The sequence below is a fragment of the Chelonoidis abingdonii genome, chromosome 7 (assembly GCF_003597395.2).
Source record: "Chelonoidis abingdonii isolate Lonesome George chromosome 7, CheloAbing_2.0, whole genome shotgun sequence".
NCBI classification, from domain to species: domain Eukaryota; kingdom Metazoa; phylum Chordata; order Testudines; family Testudinidae; genus Chelonoidis; species Chelonoidis abingdonii.
The window spans coordinates 109,762,540-109,779,673 of record NC_133775.1 but is presented as its reverse complement, the minus strand read 5'-3'; positions in this window follow the sequence as shown (position 1 = coordinate 109,779,673).

Here is a 17,134-nt window from a genome sequence, read left to right as displayed (position 1 = left end):
TCGGGCCTTCCCGGTTGCTATGAGGGACTTAGCAAAGAGAGACACACTGTCAAGGGAAGAGTGGCAGCTGGCAGAACACTCCACAGAAGGCTGATCTCAAGTCAGGGAATTTGGCCTGAGTGCCCCAGGGCTATAAAGCCAAGATGTAAGACTGTTTAACCTGGAGGCAACGCGTTTTCAAGTGGCATTGCTGACTTCAGGTTCCATTTTTGTGGTGTTCTTTTCTGGTGGATAAATGAGACCCTCCAAAGAGGGGGTTGCTAATACCTGCAGGCCTGCCTAGACATGTTTATACTCAGGGTGAGGAAATCCAGGCAGGGCTCACTCATAGCGTCATGTCTGCCCTGAGGGGACACCTTAAAGAGTGAGAGAGAGGCTCCACGGGGATCCTTACACTGTGGGTTCTTTTAGTTGTTATATTCCAGCATTAACCAATACATCGTGTGCATTGGGACCACAGTACTGAGTTGTGTTTTCCCAGAATGCAACAGGGCCTCACCCAACCATTGAGGATGGTGGGGAGGTCACCAGAGCTTATCCACCTTTGGGTTGATAAGTAATACCCCATTGTTCTCGCACCTGGGAGGCTTTGGGGGTGGAAATGAACAAACATTCCGAAGGGATTTGGAGCTGGTGGGGAGAAGTGAGGCTGTTGGCCAGCATGCGCTGGACTCGGCTGAATTTCTATAACAACAAACAGGAGCCTTGCTGAGTGTTCCATGGAGCCCAGGACGAAGAGTCCCACAAGCTGTGCCAGTGCATCTGCTCCTCAGCAGAAGGTTCCGGGCTCAGTAGATTTATATCAGGTGCAAACCCAGCACACCACAGCTCGGGCACTGACCTACCAGTCTGGCAAAGACAGAGAATCATCTCAAAACCTGGTGAGGCAAAAGGCAAGGAGGGCAACGTGCATGTGGAGACGTCCTCCCAGAGGAAACTGGTCATGCTGTCCAGTGTTGGGGTGGCTTTGGGGGGTAATTTCGCAGTTGGGGTGGAGACTCGGCCCCAGGGGCGGCTCCAGGCCCCAGCACACCAAGCACGTGCTTGGGGCAGCAAGCTGCGGGGAGCGCTCTGCTGGTCGCCGGGAGGGCGGCAGGCAGGGTGCCTTCGGCGGCATGCCTGCGGGAGGTCCACTGAAGCCACGGGACCGGCAAGCGGCAGAGCGCCCCCCCCAAGGCATGACTCCATGCTTGGGGCGGCGAAATGTGTAGAGCCGCCCCTGCTCGGCCCAGGAGCGTATGTGGATTGTGCCTCTGAGGCTTATTAAGGGAGCATCTACTGAGCAGAGCGCAAACAGTTTTCATATGGATTGCACAGTTACCTCCACTAGGAAGTCAAAATGGATCTCTGTGCTCCTTGCTCTGGCACTTCCCTCTTGCTGCTTCTCGGGTGAGTGACCTGTGCTGTAACTGGGCCATAGCCCTTCGCTTTCTACCTCTCGGCTCACCTTTGTGCAGCCTGGACCCTTAGTGGTCAGAATCATGCACACCTTTATGAAGACAGCTGAGGTGCTGTTTGTTCTGCATGGACAGCAGAGACTTCAGGGCTCTTTGTATAAGCGCAAGGATTAGCATCAGGGTCCCTTGACAATATTTGCCTTCTTTTCCACACTACTGCAGAATGTCCTGTGTAAAGCTGGTTGCACCCCAGAAGTAGCTGCATTTCCACCTTCTTTTGGCAACATGAAACAATATTTGTTATTGAGTTATGAAACTGGAGAAATGATTGATTCCCAAAAGAGATCTTTGTGAAGGATGTCACTTTGAAAACTGAACATTCTGGGCCTGGTCCTTATCCCCCGGACTTAAATCGATGGTATAAAATTGATTGATAAAAAATCAATTTCTATAAAATCAACTTAATTTCATAGTGTAGACCTACCCTCAGGACAATCCTGCGGAGAGGAGCTCCCAGATCACCAGAGCAAGATTGGGCCCTATGCATAAAAGGTGCTCACCTGGTTTGTTAACTTTCCTATGTAGATCCCATCCCTCTGAAAGGGACACTCTCTGGGACCCCTCCCCTGTGACCTCACAAACAATGCCAGTGGCTAACTGGTCAGACTCCACAGAAGCCAACAATCCTGGGACACGTTTACCAGCTTGGTGCTGATACACTGCATTATTTTGTTGACCAGCAAACCTGAAAAATATGTTGAAATAAGCAATTGAAAAGCATGTTTTATTTACTAACATGGTTGGTGCGATTCAGTGCAGGAAACCTAAATTCAGTGGAAATTTTCTCACTAGCAGGGTTCAGGTGTATAAATGTGTTCTCCCTCACAGATGATTTTTGTCTCATCCTAGCTTATGTGTCTGCAATTTTTGTTCCAGGTGTTGCCTGTTGAGATGAGACGCAGGTTAGTTCAGCTCTTCTGCTTTCAGAATTCTCACATTCCATCCCCACTCCCATTTCTTGGCTGGGACAGGGCTTAGAAAAGGGACTGTCCCAGCCAAAACGGGACTTATGAGCACCCTACTGCAGGGGACCTTCCCTTCATACAGTATCTGAGCTCACCTTTCTACTGGAGCAAATTAGAATTCCCCGACTAGACTGTCTTTTTTTCCCAACCCAGTTTACACTAAGAAACTAGTGAAAATGCCCAGGGCTGCTAAGAAAAGCCAAATGCTACAGGTGACTTAAAGCTCTCTGAGACTCTGCCCCTTAGACAATATGAGGACTCTTCCATCTATCACTCTACCTGGCTATGATCAGTAATAACCTGTGGCCTGATTCCTCTCACTCATTGTTCCACTGGTGTAAAATGGGCATAAGCATAGTGGTGAATCAGGCTCCACGAGGATCAACAAATAGTAACAATGATAAAAACTCACTTGTGAATATGTCTGGAACCTTCTGCAGGAAGGCTGCAGTGAGCACCTGACACACACAGAGGGCAAACTCTTTATCTGCACCCCAGAGTCTGCGGCAGTAATGGTTTGCTCTACGACAACAAGTGCCTCTTGTGTGCAGCAGCACGGCGAGTGCATTCATTGCTAGCTCCCTGATGTACCTGGGACAGAGGATGTGGCATTGGAGCGGTCAGTCCTCATGCCGGTGTGTCAATGGGACAGGACAGTTCTCACTCTCAGGTGCTGCTCTCAGCAGTGATGCTGAAAATGGCATACCGGGGCTTAAGTGCTTCATGGTTGTTGTCTGTCATCAAACGCGCCCTGTTTATGAGCAATTTTATTTTCTACTTGCAGAGCTCAGCCTGTGTTCTGACAGCTGAGCTGGGTTTGTTCCATCTTGCATAGCATCATCCAAAAAAGGTTCTGCAGGCTAAATTATGTGATCACCATGTAACCCCCATCCTCTTCCAGTTTTGCTTTCTTTGGGAGTTTGCATAGATGTGAGTTGCATGCTGCTGACAATGCACAAGACCCACTGAATCCTCAGTTCTTGAGCTCTCGGCTGGGTTGGCTCACTCCTGCAGAGCAGGCGTAATGAGTAGAGAAACCTTCTTTTTGTTTCAACATGTATTGTGCTCAGACACCCCAGGGGTGCATCTCTGAAGTGAGACGACAACAAGCGACACTGGGGCTGCACTGACTTCCTTGGAAATTTTACCTTCAGTGGGTCTAGGATTTCATCCAACATATTTGCATAGTAATTGTTTCAGAGTTAAGGCTTCACTGTTTAGGGTGACCAGATGTCCCAATTTTATAGGGACAGTCCCGATATTTGGGGCTTTTTCTTATATAGACATCTATTACCTCCCACCCTTATCCCAATTTTTCACATGTGTTGTCTGGTCACCCTACTGTTTTCCCACAGGCTGTGCTCAGGCTTCTTCTTGGAGGCTCAGACTACAAACCCCAACACACATGTGGAGTCTGCGCATTGTGGACTATGGCAACAGTTAGCACAAAAAGGATGGGTTCAAACTGGAACAATTGCAAACAATTTTGGACAACATGCCTTTATACCAGTGAGGATAAATGTGAATGGCCCTGCCCCAACAGAACCTCTCATACAGGACAGCTCATCTTCCTCTGGTTAATTCAACTCAGATGAGAAATTTTATTCTGAAGGGAACAGTCGTACTCATAATCTCTCTTTTTCCATCTAGAGAAACTGGAGCCAATTGACATAAGAGTAAAAAAGAGTGCAAGCCAAAGGTAAAGCCAGGTGTGTTCTACGTTATGTTTATCTGGCAGGTTTCAAACTACTGTATATACACAGAGCAGCGAGGGTACCAGATGTCCTGATTTTATAGGGACAGATCTGATATTCAGGGCTTTGACTTGTACAGGCACCTATTACCCCCTTCTCCTATCCTGATTTTTCACATTTGCTATATGGTCACCTTAGCTGCAGCCATCACTAGGGTGGAGCACAACGATCGACTTGTGTGTGGAAAGGGGAAGTATTGACCAAGGAAAGACACATGGGAAAATCCTACTTTTACAAAAGTGTGAGGGGATCTTTAACGCTCACTTGGTTTTTCCAGTCAAAAACCCACATGCGATAAGGAACTGAGCTGATCGCCCATGGGATAGTGGAGGACTGAGTAGACTCTAATAGGATTTGTCTTGTGATTCAAGGAGTTTCAGACATTCAGCTTGGAGCACTAAGCCCTCTCTGCCACTCGAAAGCAAACTGCTCCAAAGCCCTGTCCTGGCACACGTTCAGAAGAATGCCAAGCTTTAAACCCTTCACTGTTAGCAACTGAATGACCCTTGATATTGTTGTTCTCTTAATGCGAATGAAACAAACAGCAGCTGAGTTTCTGGCCACTTCCACGGCACTTTGCAGCTCAGACAGACACTAGCCTGACAACAGCTGTTCTGTTTGCCAAGAGGTAGATCGCACAGAGCAGCAGCCTCCCAGTGTTGCCTTGAAGCCATGGAGCTGGGCCCATTTTACTTGCATTCTGTGGGTGGCTGGGTGAACAGATGGATGGATAGACAGAGGTTAAAGCCAGGGGAAGGATGGTTCTGTGGGGAAAGCACAGGACTGGGAGGTAGGAAATCAGGCCTGTCTTCCTGGTTCTGCCAGAAGATTTCCACTCCCTTCATCCGTAAAATGGAGACAATATCAACATACCTCTGGGTGCGCTGGTGAGGCTGACTGCTCTGTGCTGTCTCTGGGCAGAGTACTGGCTTTACTGACAGTGGTGATAACATGTGTGTAATTCTTCTTGCAGGTCGATTGTTCCAGGTACCCTCAAGCAAAGCAGCTAGGGCCTTTTTTCTGCCCAAAGGTGACCAAGCCCGTCTGTGGCACAAATGACCTGACGTACGGAAACAAGTGCCTCTTGTGCTCAGCAATCTGGTGAGTTATTTGGGCCTGGGGCTATCTTTTTATGATATATTAGTATGGTACCTAGTGCAATCAGATCCCAGAATGCATCAGGAGGCAGCTCATGAAGGCATGGGGGTGAAAAAAATCAGTTCACGCTAGAATAATGGGCAAATATACCATCCTGGTATAGCAGACAAGAGAAGAATGGGTACAGATGTTCATTATAGTTATATTCTGCAGGGAGACTCAGTAGTTTTAATCTCTCCTTCTCTCTCCCAGGAAACTGGAATCAACATTGGCATGAAGCATAAAGGAAAATGTGGGGAAAAGGTAAATCTAGGCATATCATAGTTTACATTTTTATATGGCATTCAATCCCACAGGCTTTACAAACTACAGTGCCTTGTGGAAGTACAGCCATCACCGGGGTGGAGTGCGGGGGTCCACTTGTGTACAGAGGTGGGGAGGAGTAATATTACCCCATGGAAAAGTCCTGTTCCTACAAAACCTGCCAGGGGATCTTTAAACCTCACACAGAGGAGATAGGACCTTGGTTTACAGACAAGGAAACTGCAGGGGAGTGAACACATCGACCATGCAAGAATGTAGAGCTGAGCGGACTCTGATAGGATTTGAGCCTGCGATTCAAGGTGTCTCAGGCATTCAGCAAGGAGCTCTAAGCAGAGCTGGTTGGACATTTTCCATCAGAACACGCTGATTCAACACGGGGCTGCCCAGAGGATTCAGGGGGCTTAGGGCAAAGCAATTTCGGGGGCCCCTTCCATAAAAAAAAAGTTGCAATATTATAGAATACTATATTCTCGTGGGGGCCCTTGCAGGGCCCAGGGCCTGGGGCAAATTGCCCCACTTCCCCCTCCCCCCCCGCCGCCAGGCAGCCCTAATTCAGTGGAATCTAAATGTTCTGTGAGAACTCCAGGCCGGCCGCCTGGGCTGGGGGGCAGACAGGTTCTCTAGGCCACCCAGTTCCCAAGCCAGCCAGCCACGGAGTTGGGCTGAAAAGTTTGAAAAAATTCCCTTCCAAAATGGAATGTTTTGAAATTTTTCCTTCTGCAGAAAACTTCCCATTTCCAGCTGTTCGTTCTGATTCGGAACAAATTCTGGGGGGGAAATGTGAACTTTTTGTGGGCCAAAAATTCCAGTTCCCACAATCTCTAGCATGACACCCTTCGCTGCACTGAAAAGAGCTCTACACTCAAAATCTTCGTGCAGCTACCTGGTGCGGCTAATAGTTACTTCGATATCACTTGCACGTCCCCCCACAGCTAGTGCCAAATCTTAGGCTTCTTTTATTGTGGGCTAAGGCTCAGTAGCCACACACGACACAAAGCTTCTGCTCTTGGCCTCACTGGGCAGGAACATTTCGAGCTACAGGTCCTGCTTTGGTTTTGTCATTGATGGAAATAGCAACAGGTCTGCAGCTAAAACGTTCTCTGCTCACCAAAGCTGTTGGTCTCATCAAGTCGGTTGCCCCCTGAACACAGACAGACACAGCGGAAAGAGAAGTTAGGAGAAGGGGGAGAGAAAAGATGTCCTCTGCTTACTAGAATATACTATAGACGGCAAACCACTGCAACAACAACCTCACTGAACAAGTTTGGAGCGCCGTGCAATCGCTTTTTCAGGTTGACTGCAGTAAGTATCCACAAGCAAAGAAGCGTGGCCCTTTTTCTGCCCAAAGGGGTACGATCCCATCTGTGGCACGGATGGTGTGAAATATGGCAACAGATGTCTCCTGTGTTCAGCAATATGGTGAGCGCAAACGGGCTCTCCTGAGAGCAGCTGTACACCTCTAGCTCCTTCTGAGGGGCAGTGTCAAAGGGCGAGCGGGCCCGGCTTTAAGCTGCACTCTGCCCCAGGCTCAGCCCCCCTTCCAGGATCACATAGTCAAAGCTTGGGGACTCAGAGCCAGGCTTGCCAGTATATAATGAGCAGGCTTAGCTCAGGTAGAGAGGTTCTCCCCAGCTCCCAGGCAGGTGGCCCGGGAGAGAGACCTGAAGGGAGCAGGCGAGGAAGGCTGGGAGCTGGAAAAAGGACTCAGCAGAAGGGAGCAGAGCGACTCTTAATTTCCAGGCCGGGGGAGTGAGAGCTGGAGGCTGTAGATCGGCTCCTGGGTCACCAGGAAGGACCTGGCTGATGGAGAACTTATGTTGAGCTGCCTCATTTTAATGCAGCCCTAAGGAAGAGGGACTGAGGCCCATGGATTTCAATAGACGTTGGGAGCCTTGGGCCTGAACTCCTGATGCTGTGGGTGGTTTCACTGATCACTTCCTGCTGAGCAGGCAGCCTTTCAGCTGGGGTTTGTTATGGTTTCTGCAGTGCCTGTTGCTCCTAGGTCACCACTCAGAGCAGTGCATCCTCTAGCCAAGGCGGGAGTCCAACACCCATGATGCCAATGTCATGAGTCTGCACCACAGGGACCATGCGTCTCTCTCTAGAGTCTGGTGAGACCTGAGGGGTCAAACCAAAACTACCAGAATGCCTGAGGAGGCACCGTCTTCCCGGCAGCCTGTGGATGAGGAAGGGACTGGCTCCAATGGACAGAATTGGCAATACCCGCCTGGCAGTGTGGGCGCTAAATGTGAACATGCCTGTCCCAGCCACACTGCTCGTTCTGGGCACCCCAGATCTTAATTTAACAGTGGTCTTATGTGAAGCAGTGTGATAGTGGATCTTTCTCTCCTACTATTGCAGGAAAAGTGGAACCCAGCTCAGTGTGGAGAATGAAGGAGAATGCAAGTCATAGGTAGATCCAGGGTATATTTAGTGACGATAATTGCAGTTACTTGAGACAAGTGAATAATATTGTACGCTTATAGGGTTCAGGCCAATCTCCAGAGTGCTGTAGGATCCGCAGCCTGTACACTCCGAAGCCAGGAGGCAGAAGACATTAATCAGCTGAGGCATAGCAGCATTCTAGTCAGTGAAAAAGGATTGGGACCAAGCGCACCTGCCAAAGGCCTGTTCTTGGAGAGGTGGCCTGGGGTACTTAATGGCTACACCAGAGGCAAAGAGAGGACTTATCCCAAAGAGCCACCCACAGGAAATCATAGGAGATTTATTTTATCAGCTTCAGGAGAATGAAGGGACTAGGCCGACTCTTCTGGGATTTCAACCTGTTTTCCAGGTATTTCAAATCTTAGGTTTGGGCCACTCAGGGTTCAGCTACACTGCAACAAAAACCCATTGCCCCAAGTCTTAGAGCCCGGGGCAATTGACCCAGGCTTGTAGGGGTATGAGGCTAAACACTGCAGTGTGGATGATAGGGCTGGAGCCTGGTCTCTGAAACCCCACAAGGGGGTGGGTCTCAAAGCCCAAGTTCCAGCCCACGCCTGACCATATGCATGGCAATTTTTAGCCCTGGGAGCCCAAATCAGCTGACTTGGGCCAGCCTCATGTGGTGGGTCTTTTAATGCAGCGTACACGTCCCCTAAGCCAACCCCTTTGCTAATGCGCAAACTATGCTCCAAAACCTTTGTGTTCCAACAGCTGAGAAGAGGAGGAACACTAGGAAACCCCATAAACTGAGCTGTAAAACCTTGCTAATTGGCCTAGACATAACTGGATGATCCAGCTGGGGTCGTACATAAATGCTCTTGCTAATCAGAATAATTTACAGAGAAATTGTATCTTTCGGACCCCTGAGGTCTATTGCACAAGTTCAACTGGAAAAACCACTATCAGCTGACAGCTCATTTCCCATCAAAGCAATAATCCCCAGCAGGGCACATGTTTTGCATCCTAACGCTGCACATATTCAGCAGCCTGCATGGCATCAGCCTTCGAGGCAGGGTAGATGGCTTAGCAGTCTACACTCAGGAGAGTCTGAATTGCTCAGATTCTTTGTTGTTTGAATGTTGAGACAAAACTAAGAGCTGGTTGCAGCAGCTCAGGGCAGGAAGGCTCCCGAGACTGGGGCCAAACCCTTCAGAGGGTTTTTTGGCTTTTCTGGTATTAATACAAGAGACATGGGTGAGGTTAAGCCACACAGTTCAGACTTGGAATGAGTCTGGATCCTAGGCTCCAGCTGGGGAGCTGAGCGTGTGGCTCTGATTCAACCAGACTCTGGTAACAGGAGAGGGTTTTGGAGGCGCTGAGCACTGCCATCGCTTCCGAAGCAGGAGCCCAGCTTTGCAGGGTGTGGAAATCCTGGTGCCCAAGAGGCAATTGCCAGGAGGTTGTTCTCTGTGCTGAAGATGGAGGCAGGCAGGATGCCACCACAGGAAAAGGTTTCAGAGCCAGCAGCTATCCTGCCCGTTAGAAGGATGTAGCATGTGCACCCTCAGCACCAGCCACCAGTGAATGAGCAGAGGGGGTGGAGGAGGAAGGATGGGCCAGTGGTTAGGGACTCAGCCACAGACTTCCTGTGTGAACTTGGGCATGTCATGCTGGGTGGGATCCATGAAGGGACCGAGGCCTTACAACGGTGAGCATCTTGGCACAGAGCTTTTAGCCTGGTTGTTAGGGCACTCTCCTGAGAGGTGGCAGGTCCCTGGGCAGACCTTTCTTCTCCTCAGATAGAGGGGGACTTGGACTAGGGGTCTCCCACCTCCTGAGTGAGTATCTACCCTCTGGGCTAAAGGTGATAAGGGAAAACCTTCTTTTGTGTGAAATCGCAAAACTCCTGACCCAGTAGGAGAGCTCAGAGGCACTGAGTTAGGCAGCTGAACACCTCTCTTCCCTGGCTGGCAAATCACTCCAGGGCTGAGGTGGGAGGTGGTAACTGGTGCCTCACGGGAGGCTGCCTTGCACATGGCAGGAGGAAAAAACGGAGGTGCCAAGGAGGTTAGGTGCTTCTAGGATTAGGCAGCAGCTGGGTGGGCATTTTGTGGATCACAGAGGTGCCCAAAAAGGGTCTTTGTGGACTGCCCCCTTAGTCTGTCTGGTCCTCAGTTTCCCATCTATAATGCGGGGATATTAGCACTGCCCGGTCTCCCGGGGGATTGTGAGGATAAAGACTGTAAAAACTGTGATGTGCTCAGATCCTACAGTGAGGGGAGGCCAGGTAAGAGAGAGAGCCTGGCTGGAGGCTTTCTGGCCTAGTTCCTCCCCACCCCTTCCTCTGGTGCTAGATGGACACACAGAGCAGTGGCACTTCAACCTTTGACTTCTACTTGGCTCTGGCAGGAGTCTGAGCCCAGTAGCTCGTGTCTGATTTAGCAGGGACCTCTGGAGCGGTTCCCTTCCTGGCCCTACGGTGCTGAGACCAGAATCTCCAATGTCTATCTTTTTTTTTTTTCGTTTCTCTAGTATTTGTGTAACACTGACAGACCCTGGTCATCGGTGGGCAGAACTGAACCTGGGATCTCTGGAGCTTAGTGCATGAGCCTCTACTGTATGAGTTAAAAGCCACGTGGCCCTTAGCCAAGGCCGTAGCAGACTCATTAATCTCTAAGTGGTCTCACTGGCCCTAGAGCGAACAGAGCACCACACCCAGGGGCTGTGTGGGTTACATTTGTACCATGCCTGCTACCCTGACACCTCTGATTTCTCCCTCTCTAGGGGAAGTGATGGGAGAACTGCTGTAAAGCACAAGGGATACTCGTCAACTTTCACCTAGGCTTGATTCGGGAATCTCCACCTACAGCTGCCGTTCCTGTGCGCTGCCTTCCCCAGCCACCCAAGGCCATCACGTGCTCTCAGTTTGCTGGTTGAATAAAGCACCATAAATTCAACACAGGTACCGGTCTTGGTTCTTTCATTGCCCCAAAGGGTTAAGGGCTTTCCTGACGGAGTCAACAGCTGCCATTGGTCCCTCACTCTCTGTTAGCCAAATAGAGCACAGATAAAAGATGTATTCAGTAACGGAGGAGTTGCGGGGTTAGACACCTTGGGGTCCCCAGGAAATCCACACGGGGCACTCTGAGTCTTCAGCTGGAATCATTCCAGGAGCAGCTCTGATTCAGGCTGCAACTACACAACCCCCCGCACAGATATCCATATGGGGCAGCTAATGGGATTCTCATCATGCCCGTCAGACCACGTAAATGAATAAAGATACCCTAGAACTGGACCACTCAGCACCAGCGTTTCATTTCAGAATATTCCGCAACAGCCTGTAATAAGTGAAGCCACCTAGTGCATGTTATTGGTATTACAATCTCTATTTCTCAGGAATGTTACTCCCATGCTTTTTATTTTATTTTTTGCAATAAATGAGAAAGACCTCATATGAGATGCAGGGAGACCTATTTTTCCCATCTGGGAGTTAAAAAAGAGGACAAAGAATTCTGCTGTATTTCTTTCATTGCACAAGCAAAGCAAGATGGCTTTGTCCACACTAAGACCTAACTCAGCCAGTTTAGGATGTGTTAAAGTCTAGACTAGACTTTAAAAATGGGTTAGTTGACCCTGCAACATGCCAACCTTACATCCTAGTATAGACAAGCCCAGTGCGGAGATAGAGTGGTAATCACTGTACCAAGTGTTGCTGCTTCCAACGCAGCATGAGGGACTTATTCTGGTAAGCAATACCTACCGTACATTGTCTTTCTGTGCGACTGCCTCTTTCATACCACCCATTGCTGACAGCAGGGCATGTCATATACAAATAAATGTCTTTTGCTTTCCACAGCTGTCAGCATCTCTACAGGATGGGTTTAGAAACCCAGGGGGGTGCTCTGAGGGACTATAGTTGAGCAAATGGGATCCTGGGGCTGGCCCCGGCCTTCTGTGTATCCCTTTATCTCCATGCATAAGATTCTCTAAGTTTAGGGTCTTCAACTGTGTCCCATTCTGAAGGGTACGGCTGCCGCTGCCCCTCCATGGAAAGAGAACGTCTCCCTGCCCTCCCATCCATGGCTGTCACTGTGGGAAAGGCTATTAGTCCTAGAGTAGTATCCGTCATGGAAAATTTTGCATCAGGCACTATGGACCATGCAGACACATTGACACCAAGAACTGAGTCCCCTTTCGCCCAAGGCCATGACCCTAGGGAAGATGAGGGAGACATGTTCCCCAGCCCCTTCAAATTTTCTGTTGCTGCAGCTTCAGAATTAACATACTCACACTCCTGCAGCAGCAGCTCCTCAGCGCTGCTTTTGTTTTTCATTTCTGTGAGCAGACCCCTGCACAGAGACTCATTTTCTGGCATTCTAAGCTCCATGGAGACCTCAGGAGCTTCCCCTTTCCCCCTTGGCTTTGTTTGTGCAATAACGTTAACACTGCAAAATTCTTGGTGCCATTAATCCATGGGATAGAACTTTCTGGGACTGGAAGTTCTCTGGCACCCTTTATAGGTGAAAAGGGAAAATTGAGAGTGTGTTGCTAGCCTCTTTATTTGCATATTAGGTTCTGGCTCCCCCTATAGAAAAAATGGAGAAATTGAGGGGATTCCTTACCAGCTGCCAGGTTTATCTGCATATGCTTTAGAATGGTTTCATAGAATACTTGAGGCTGCCTCATCTGGTGTTTCTGTGTCTTCTGTTCTTAGGAATTATGTTAAATAAACTATGTAGCTGCATTGATGTGGAAGGGTAGGTGAGAAGATGGATTTATGTTGATTATTCCATGGGAAAGGCTGGACACCCTAATCTAGTAGACAGTGGGCTCAGATAGGGTAGCTGAGTGGCGGGTATAGGAAAGTGAGAAAGTAGATTTTGTTAAATATTTGCTTTGACAAGACCTAGGATGTTATATTGGACATGCATATCATGTAGTAATTGTGATGTAAGAGAATAGCGGTAGAGTTGGTAGTGCAGGTTGGGTAGCAATACAGACTAGCTGAAAGCTAGCAGTGATAGACTGGCTCTGACTTGGCTAAGTGAATAGAGTCAACATAATGGTTAAGCACAACAGATAGCAATGGACCATTGGACCTGCAGAAGCATCCTAGAATTGTGCACGGCAATCTAGCTGAAGGGGTTGTCTACCAACTTTGCATCTGCTTGACAACTGTTGAGTCAGAATTGTGAGTATGCCTTTGGTGGGTAGGGATTGTGCTTTGAGTAAGACTTTAAGGGTCCTAACAAATCAGCCCATGAATAAAAGGCCCTGAGGACTGTACCAGCTGGCACCTATTTTAGGAGGCTTTCTCTATTTTTTAAAACAAGCTTTTTTCAAAATTGTGTTAGCCCTGTATTTTAAGTAGCTGTGTTTCATGACCCCAGAGACCCTGGTGTATATTGGCTGAGGGCAGAGGGACACTGTTAAAGATAATCTGGATTTTACTTTTGCATTCCAAATACTTGGGAGTGAATAAGGTTTTAGGTGGGGGCTTGAGCCCAGTGTTATATTTATTCTGAAACGGAGCCCTGGCTGTAACCCTAGACATCATATTGAACATGGCCCTATTAGCAGCTGTTAATACCTGGCAAAAGGATCATGGTGCCATGGGCACAAAAACTTTATGATACCCTGCCAAATCTACTTGTGTTTTGGCAGGGCCCCCAAAATCCTATAGCTGATGGCCCTGGCTGCTTTCAGCTTGACTGCCAAGGAATATTCACCAAGGGCCAAACTGTGCTGGGAGTACAACTCCCAGGTACATCAATGGGGACTGCAGCCTTCAGAGCCAAAATGACTTTGATGTATGTTCCCTAAACACATCATGAACCTGCATCTCATGGTTTAACCTGGAGACTGCTGTTTTCCTCCCTCCATGTTTTCCCTAGCCACTGAGCGACTGTTATTACTGACTTCTGAGATGTCATGACCAGTTAACTGTTTTTTTACTAGGGTTGTCCTTTATTATCAATTAAGGGGGCTTCGATTTGTACCCTAATAGCTCAAAATCTGATTCACCCAACACTGATGTTTTCAAGCAAATGCATCTTGCCCTCTGCTTGCATTCTCTCTCCATAATATGCTGCGTTAACTTTTAAATGTGAGCACAGATGAGATCTGGAAGTCGCCAGCCTCCATACATCTCTAGGCTCTTTTATTATCTCTGGACACCAGCCAGGCAATTTAGCATGTCAGGTCCACAGAAGCCTCCTTGATTGGAGTTACACTGTGAGATTCTCAGCATATGCAATTAGGCACATCATTCAATGTTTCCCAGAGCAATGGTTCAGAACTAATGACACAGGTTTAACTGCAAAGCTTATAGCATGCTTAGGCTATAAATAGATGGGCTGCCAATTTAGCTGTGTCAGAAATTGCTGTAATAAGCATAAAAATAACCTCTGCAGTTAGTCTTGTCATTTGCATCACTGCCATGTAAGTTTTGCTCCTTACCAGCACATTTTTGTCTGGAGTTTAAAACTCCATTCTTTTAACATGTAAGGCAAGGAGTGATTTTTTTTATTTTCAAGCATATTTATTTTCAAAGAGTTTGATATGTAAAAACATTCCACCACTGCTAAGATTGGACACATTTGCATTGAGACCAACCAACTTCAGGGAATCGATTAAATGCAGTTTTAAGAAATCTCTCACCTTTGTAGCGATGGAGGCTTTTGCATTGTTTCAATGAGATATTTGGCACCTGTAATACTTTGAAAACTTGTTCTTTTTGGCCATGATTCATGTGTTGGGACAACAGAGATTTTTTTCCCCCAGAACATAGAGCAAGAGTAATGAATGACTGACTTTAGTTCATCTTCAGAGTAGGCTATCAGAAGCCAGTCAGCTAAACACGGAAAAATGGAAAAGCCTCTTCTTCTCAGGAAAGCAGCCACAGCTGACACACATTTTGTAAAGTCTCAGGGTGCACTAGAAAGGCCAAAGGGGAGGACCTTGTAGTGGAAATGGCCCTACCCTAAGGTAAAGTACTTCCTGTGTGATGGTCTTATTGAGATATGGAAGTACGTATCTTTTAGGTCAAGAGCAGCAATCCAATCTAGATAGCAGAGGGACGGATCCTAGAGTTAGTATTCTGAAGAGAAACTTTCCGATGTAGCTGATAGGTTCCTCAGCTCTAGGACTGAGCAAAGTCCTTCACCTTTCTTTGGAATCAGAAAATAGCAGAAGTGAAAAAAAACAAACCTGATTTCTGAGGTTTATTAGTATTTGTCTTTTGCTTCCTCCAGAAGTAGAGAATTTATTTCTGACCTTAACACTCTCTCATGAGAGGGGTTTGTGAAGAGTGAGAGTGGGAGAGGGTTTCAAACTGGATGGTATAAATGTCTTTTATAGGGTCCAAAACCCATCTGTCTGTGGTAATATTTGACCACCCACTGTAGAAATTGGGTAGATGATCTCCAAAGCACCCAAAGGTTGTTTGCTGCTCTTGAGCTTGATATCAAACGCGAGGTCTCACATCAGCATCCACTTCTTCTGTGCCTAAATTTTTTGGTCTCATCTTAGCTTTGGAGGTTCATTTTGTGTCATTCTGATGAGGAGCAGTAAACTGTTGCTGCTGATGCTGTTGTCTTCCTCCGTAGGGTGACCAGATGTCACGATTTTATAAGGACAGTCCCAATATCTGGGGCTTTGTCTTATATAGTCTCCTATTACCCCCCAACCCCCGTCCTGATTTTTCATATTTGCTGGAAAGTCTGATGCAGTTCAGACCCATCTCCTGCAAAGGACAACCAACAGCTTAACTAGTGAAGCACAAGTTAGAATGTTTTAGAAGTCCCGCAGGGGAAAATCCACAAGTTACTTGGGCGTTGCAGGGAGTTTAGGACCTGACTCTGGGATGGAGGAAGGTGCCTCCCTCTCTCAGAATTCACAGCCAGGAACCCTCACCTAGAGTTAAGTCCCTTTCTTGCAAAAAAAAAAAAAAAAAAAGTCAGTGGGTGGCTTCTATTATACACCTGGCATGTGGAAGACCTGCCTCCAAGTCCCTGCTCCAAATCAGGCAGAGCACGGATTCCAATGCAGGTGTCCATACTGCACTTGGCTATAATGGGGCCACCGCTGCCACTGCTCAGGCAAGATACCACAGGGAAAAGTCTAGTGTGAGATTCCTGCCAGGGCTTAGATGTGACCCAGGAGCTGAACAGCTCAGTGACACCAGGACTTTGACTTCTTTGTGCATGGGTGCTGATGGAAACCTAGGCACCCGGGGGACTCTGCCAGTGGAAACTTAGGTGCTTCTGGAGTTAGGCAGCAGCTGAGTGCGGGGTTTGAGGATCTCAGTGATGACGAAATGTTGGCATTCGGTGCAAGTTGCTTTGTGGATCTAGCCCACACTGTTAAGAACTGAATGGATGGGTTTGCTTGTTTTCAGTAGAACTTATTAACCCAACTGTGCCCCTGTCATGTGTCTCATGTCAGGGAGCCTGGAACTGCATTTCATGGAGTATTTTTCCAGGGAGGTCTCCCTGTGTTTGTCTGATCTTCCCTGCCTGTGTCAACAAACAGCCTATAGCAGCGGATAAGCTGTCAAAATATCTCAGTGTGAGGGGGATGGGGGCAGAACATCATGCTGACGGAAGATGAGAAAATCTCATTATAAACCGGGAAGGTACCCAGTGCCCAAAGGAAGTTCCATGTACAACTTATGTTGAAGACTTGGAAAGTTCCTTTTTACAGCCCATTTAGGAAGCAGTTAGCCCTTCATCATGGGCTTCTTCCAAATAAAACCCCATCTCCACTGTAACGGCTGCTGTGTTCAAGGCATCACTTGCAGAACCGTACTCCCTGGCTGTGAACAGATCATCATGGCTCAACCTGGAGTGCAGATGGGGTGGCACTATGTTTTAACTATGTTCCCAAGGCATGCTACAGACCTGGGCCAACATTTTCAGAAGTTACTAGTGATTTTGGGGGCATCCATTTTTAAAAGCTGAATCTGGGATAATTTGGAGGTGTCTGAACTCTGGGTGGGTCCACTTTGCTTTCTGAAACATCTATCAAAAAAATCACTAGCCACTTCCACAGATCTTGGCCTTGGATTTTTAGCTGGGCTGCAGAACAATATGGAACATGGCTGGAAATGTGGCATCAGTCCCAGGTGCACTCTAGAATAGCTCATGTTTTA